This window comes from Diospyros lotus, chromosome 2 (assembly GCF_014633365.1).
Source record: "Diospyros lotus cultivar Yz01 chromosome 2, ASM1463336v1, whole genome shotgun sequence".
In the NCBI taxonomy this organism is placed as follows: domain Eukaryota; kingdom Viridiplantae; phylum Streptophyta; class Magnoliopsida; order Ericales; family Ebenaceae; genus Diospyros; species Diospyros lotus.
In genome coordinates, this window is record NC_068339.1 from 15,551,008 (window position 1) to 15,558,297 (window position 7,290).

The following is a 7,290-nucleotide window of genomic DNA, read 5'->3' on the forward strand; positions in this document are numbered from 1 at the left end:
TGAGTTGAATATAGGTAAATAACTCCCAAATTAAGCGTACTTGACCTGGGGTAATCCAAGAATGGGTGACCCCCTTGGGAAGTCCGCGTAGGTCCATCGGGATAAGTTGTTACGATCATTCCTATCGCTCGATGCGAGATGTTACAGCCCATGTCACACTTGTGTCTCCAGTAGCCGACATGCATTATGACAGATTTTTTTTTTTCCTTCTTCATTATTGCAACATTTTGGTAAGGGGATCTGAGCTTCACCATCTAACAAACAATCATTTCACCATGGTCATCGCATCATGTTATTGTCAGTGGCCGTAAGCTCCCTGACCACCGGTTGCCGCTTCTGCCATGGAGAATTTCTCATCGCATAACAGTGGCCGCGAGATCTTTGATGGCTCCGCCATGAACTACTGACCATGGCCTTACCTATTGCCATGGTTGTTCGCCATTATTGTTTTGCCATGGCTGACTTAAAGTGGGTTGTTACTTGTTGTGCCATCGTCGTCGGTTTTTGTCAATCGCCTCTTTGACAGAGAATAACTAGCAATTAAGGTCATTGTGAATAATGGAGAAGAAGGGAAGATGCAACGATATGGCTGAAAGAAAGGCAGAGGGGTGGCGACGGAGGTCCAAAGCAGTAGGAAGCCCTAGTTAATTGAAGAAAAAAATGATGAGTATAAGTTGGGTCAAGGATTTGGGTTGGTCCAACCCGATCCATTAAATAACCCATTGAACGATTTGGGTCAGCCAATTTGACCCAAAAATGATAAGACCCAAGCAGATTCGTTTGGGTTTGTTTTGACCCATATAATGATTTAAACAGATCCATAATGGGATTCGTTTAAAATATATAATTATGGTATATATATATTAAATAAAATAAAATATTTATAATTTAAAATTTATATTAAGAAAAATTTGTTAGTCACCAAATGGACAAATTTTTATAAAGTAAATAAATTTTAAATTATAAAATAATAGATCCATAATTGAATTTGCTCATATATATACAATTATGGTGTGTCTATATATATAATAAATGAAATAAATATTTATAGCTTAAAATTTATTTTTAAAAAAAATTGTTAGTCACCAAAGTTGCCAAATTTTATAAAGTAAATAAATTTTGAACTATAAATTATTTTTAATTTTCCATAAACATAATATTTAATGATGACATTAAAGTTTTGTTTGATATTTGTTTGTGGGTAAATTGAAGTTTGCATTATAAGCTATTCGGGATTAGCCCAAAGATTAATTATTTGTCCTTATAATTGTCAAACATGAATGTGATAATTATTATGTTCTATTAGTTTTATTTTAAATATCCAAAGATAGCAAATAGATTGAATTGGTGTATATTTAATTATCAATTATTGTTTTATTTTGTACATCTTAGTATCGTCCAAATGAGAACTATGATGTGCCTTATGATGAATATCTGAATCTAAAATTACGTAAAAAATTTTATGCATTAATGTATGAGTATTTAAATTTCTTTTGTAGTATCTGTACCTGTTGCAATGCATTCGCACGCATCATCTGTTCTGTTTTTTAACGGATTAAATTTCTCCAATTGGAGCGAACAAGTTGAGTTTCACTTAGGTGTTCTGAATCTTGATTTAGCACTTAGATTGAGAAACCCACTGATCTCATTGATGAGCAACATGAATTCTATAATGTATGGGAGAGATCGAACAGATTGTGCCTTATGTTTATGCGGATGACCATTGCACTTGGTGGAATGGTTAGATTTGTAAAACTCACACTTTCAGCCCTCTTTGCAAGTATTGATTAAAATACTGTACTGTGTTACCTATGTACAAGAAAAAAATTCATGGACAACTCCTCGAAATATTAAAACAACAACATATTTCTGAAACTAATGTAGGAATACCAAAAGTATCGAATACAAGATTGGGAAATAAAGTAGGCCTCAAGGGAAATAGTGATAATTGTTGAACATATTGTACATGTTGATGCATGTAAAGTGCCCTAGGTGGTTGGAAATTGTTTCCTGTATACCCTTGAGATTGCTCCTGCAACTAAAACAAAAAAAAAAATCCAACAAAAATGTGCATTTTCATAGGCATCCGATTTCATAAATCTAGATTAATAGATTTGGTTGCAATATAATGTTTAGGTAAAAATGTTTATAATGATTCAAAATTTACCAATGACTAATCTGTCCAAGATATGGGATACTAGGCTGAATGTGAGGCCTATGATGGTTGTGAGTCTTCACCAACCAATGAGCTATGCTGTGCGTTGCTTTGGACCCTTGTTTGGCCTTTATCTGTCATTGGAATTGCTTGTACGTTAACAAAGGGTTGCTATTAAAGGCATACCATTTGTTAAAAACGAATAATTATCAATAAAGGCATACCTTGGATTTCTTAAAACTATTCTCCAATGGACCTTTTTCCACAGTTTCTTTGAAACTCCTTTAGTTCTCAAGCATTTCAGATCCAACATGTTCCCACTTCCTACGAGTTCTGTTGCTCATGAATCAGGGGTCACCTATGCACTTGATTGAGAATGGAGATTACTTCCATTGCCATGTATGGATTTCGAGTTGGAAAGCTGAGTTGTTTGAAATTCAATCTACTCCATAATCACGCAAACTTGGTCTTCATCATCGACCACCTGGTTTGTTACCTTAGCAAAGACAATGTACGTTTTTATCAAATCTTACTTGAGTAGGAGTGTTGATCCAACCATCGTAATTAACTGAAAGTCTCGTGTGTTGTGTCATCTACTCATATCTCTCATCCACCTCCCGGGGATATACCTTTCCGGAAGTGCAATGACATCATTACGGATCAAAACTGATATCGCATGTCTGCACACTATTCCCCTAAACTCGAATAAGTGACAACTACAAATAAATTTAGAAGTCTCTCTTTGAAATGAAATTGTAAACATTTTTTTTCCTCACTTTCTCATCGAGCATTACATTTTCTCATATATCATACCTTGTCACTGGACAACCTACATCAGAAGATATAACTTCACAGTATACCTTCCTAGTAAATTTCACTTGAAATTCCCTAAATTTTAATATTGTGTATACTTCCAGAAATTGCTTTTCAATTGGATACTTAGTAGCACATGGGACCATCTGCAAGAATGACTTGAAATATGTTTGGAACTCCTTTTCAACCTTACTCCTGAGTGTCTGCTCATATTGTTCAACAAATTGCCTGGGGGAAGTTTTGGAATGAACATACCCATCAAAAAATGCGAATTGTTGACATCCTTGCCCAGAAAATAGTTTTCAAGAAGCATGAAACCCAACAGCTTTTGTTTTCAAACAGTCTAGATAACCAGTCGTTCTCATCCAAATCAAACATATTAACCATTGCCATCAAACCATGCTCAAATTCTTCTTGACTTTGCAAGTCATACACTAGGCCGTTTACTGCCAAAAGTATCAATCCCTTACACGGATGACTCCCAAACTTTTTGGGCAACTTCTTCAGTATATGCCATAAACACCATTTATGTTTCGTATCGAGGAAAACAATCTCAATTGCTGCTTGCATGGCTTTGTCCTGATCGGTAATTATTCCATTGGGATGCTAATCATGCATACATTGAAGCCATGTCCTAAAAAGCTAAACAAAGGTCTTCGTATCCTTATTCGATAATAGACCCCAACCAAGCAAAGTTGACTATCCATGGTGATTCACTGCAACAAAAGGGGTGAAAAACATGTTGTACTTATTAGTAAAGTATGTTGTATCAAATGTTACATCTTTGAACTCCTTATACGCTTGCTTGCACCTGTTATCAGCCCACAATACATTTTTCAACTGACATTCCTTATCTAAATCCATATTGAAGTAGAAATCGAGACAACTTGTTTGCATTTTTGAAAAGTAAGCTTGTATTGCAACAACTCCCCAAGTTATAGTCTCCTCACTTTTTTTATGTAGTTTCTATAATCCTTTTTTATGCATGTCAATTGGTTGTATCCCCCAGCTTAAACAATAGTCGAGTTAAAACTTTTGTGTAAGGGAATCCTAGCTAAATCATTTACTTCAAGCCTCTGTTTAACATGTACACTAACTTCACGATTGCATCGATAAAGTCTGGATTTGGATATACTTGTTTTATGATTATGCTTAAGATGTACTGTGTTAATACGCCAAACATCATTGACATCTAAACAAGCTATTAGTATAGCTTTACAACGTGTTTGGATTGTTGGTTGGGGCTTTAAGAAAATGATTGTTATAACACCCCATTTTTCCCTGGAGTGTTATAACTTAGAATTTCTTAAATATACTTTTCTTTCCACAAGCACATAACATAAATCATTCACTAACAATCACATTTTACTTTCTCAGCATATCAAACTTAAAATTAGTAAGTTAAGATATGTAACATCATCATAAATGAAGAAGTTAAATCGAAATCTCAAAAGGTATATAACAGAAACCACTTTATTCATAAGATAAAGATAGTACCATTGTTAAACATGACATCATCAAAATAATATACATCATAATGAAAAATGACATGCTACGAACCACCTACAATCGCCATTACTTCTCAGCAATTCCTTTCCCTTTGGCGTCGTTGCCTTCACCTAGAATGTTTGAATATTCATGGGACAAAGTCCAAATAAGATGCTGAATCATCTAAGTGAGAGTTCAAAATATTATCATGAATGTATGTAAGACATGAAACAAAACTGGCATATCTCTGATATGCCCCTGTCCAAGAGAATCCCATACAGCACTTAACCCTAATCGGGGAAAATGTAATCTTTCTAAAGGCCACACGACCATACTGACACATTGGCATAATACAATCATAGCTTAAGAGGGTAACATCAACGCCTCTTCCTGATACAACAGAAAACCATCGTTACCACTTTCGACACGGAATGATCAACATTAATTTAGGAACTGAGGGAATCACCCCACGATTAGGGATTACGTTTCCACTCAAAAGCATATCAGATCTAGTCAACACAAAACCTTGGCCACAAGATGATTAACATTATCCCTAGGAATCCACGTTCACCTCGAAAACAATGCTATCTCTCAAAAAAACCTGGGGAGGTGTCTACTCGCAACCCCAACATTCAAGCCGATCCGGGGTGGTGTCCACCCTCAGCCTTGCCATTTGTGGACGAGTCAGGGTGGTGTCCACTCTTAGCCACCGCCACAAGTGGGCATTAATCCTTGGCATTCTTCCCTAGAGCTATCACTCAAGTGCCCTGATTAGTGGTTAATTTTATAAAAATTTTGTTATAATTATACCCTTCTTTCGATCTTAAATATGGCTTAAATTAGATATTAATATATATTTTATGGTTATATGTAAATTTAAATTGAAAGATGAATGAAATGAAGTTCTAAAGTAAATAATAATAATATATAAAATTATATATAATACATATATATCATTATATGCATGCATGTAATATATATATAATATAATCTAATATATATATGTGCCATGTGTAATACATATATATAATATATAATTTATTAATAACATTAAATTATTTTTATTTTTTTTAGGCATGAAGAATTCAAGCCCATGAAGACTTAAAGTCCATGAAGAATTCAAGTCCATGAAGAAATCAAACCCATGAAAAATTAAAGTCCATGAAGAATTAAGGCCCAATTTGAGCAACCCATGGAAAATATTATTTGGAGAAGGCCCAAGGATTATTTTTAATGCTAATGAAGATTAAAAACCAATTTATAGAAATCTATTTTTATTTTTTATGTGAGAGCTTTATTAGATGTGTTTTTTAGCTAAAATCCATTTAACTATTAGGTGGATATTATAGCTAAAATCCATTTAACTTTATGAGTGCTTTATTAGGTATGTATTTTAGCTAAAATCCATTTAATATTAGGTGTGTATTATAGCTAAAATCCATTTAACTTTAAGTGTGTGAGTGCCCATTAGATATAATTATGTCTAATTGAATAATTGAAATTGTGTGGTTTGTATTGCATCTTGTGGCCTATAAATAGCTCACTTGATTGCATTTGTAAGTGTGATTATTATTCTTGAATAAAAGTTTAGTTGTTTCCTTATAATTCTCTATTTGAGAATTATTCTTGTTCTTTCTCATTTTCTTTAGTACTTTCTCTTATAATCTTACTTTTTTTTCTTTCTTCTTTTAAATTCTTATATCATTTATTATTACTTTATTATTCACCGCCTAAATGGCCGGTTAATTTGTGCCTTTAAATTTCTGTAATTTTAATTATTGTCATTTAATTATCCACCGCCTAAATGGCCGGTTAGTTTATGCTTTTAAATTTCTTGTCATTTAAATTCTGTTATTTAAATTACGTCATTTAAATTTCTGTCAATTAACTTTCAAATAAAAATGAGTAGTTAAATCTAATCTTGGGTTAAGGCAAGGACAGTGTCCAATGCCAATGATTCCCAAAGAAAGCTGCGCTTTAAATAAGTAACATTAATTTAAATTTCAGTATGAGTGTGTATTAATTATTAAAAAATCACTAGGTTTGGATTGGAGCGTAAGCCTAACTTAGAGCTTTCATGCCATGTATGAGAGTTACTAGAACTGGAAACGCTATCATACCCAAATCCGGATGATTAATTTAGTTGTTTTGTATATTAATTGTAATTGAATTTATGGTAGTTGCTTAAATTAGAATCCCGCATATCATGTATGGGGATTGCTTAACCTAGAACTATCATCATCTCTAATTGCATTTAATAACAAATCCTCATATCTGAAATTAAATTAATGTTGCTAATCTTTTATGCTAAAATTTGGGAATCAACGGGTTGGTACTGAAATTGTCTTAACTCAAGCACTATCCAAATTCATATTTTTACGTTTAATGTTTATTTCAATTTTTGCCTTACTTTATTTTCTAGTATCTGTTGTCTAAAAACAAAACCATAAAAAATCTTGTTGTCAATTTGTCCAAATGCGTGTGCGTGTGTGTGACATTCTTTTTCTTTTGCCATAAATAAATCTCTCAGTGGACGACCTGGATTCATCCAGAAAATATAAATTTAAATTTGGACTACAACTGCACTCGTACACTGGCGAGTATAAACCTCTCACTAAAATAAAAAAAATATAAAAGTTTTATTATGATTTGTTTTTATTGTGTTTTAATTGCAGGGTGAGAGTGCAGTCATGCCCCAACCCATATGAACAACTAGTCACTCTAGTGTAACTTCTCTAGCAAACCAGTCCGGCACGGAATTCTAGGCAATCATCCCAGTAAGCTCACACAGCACAGAATATCCCTATACGTTGTTCCGACAAATACCCTTGAAG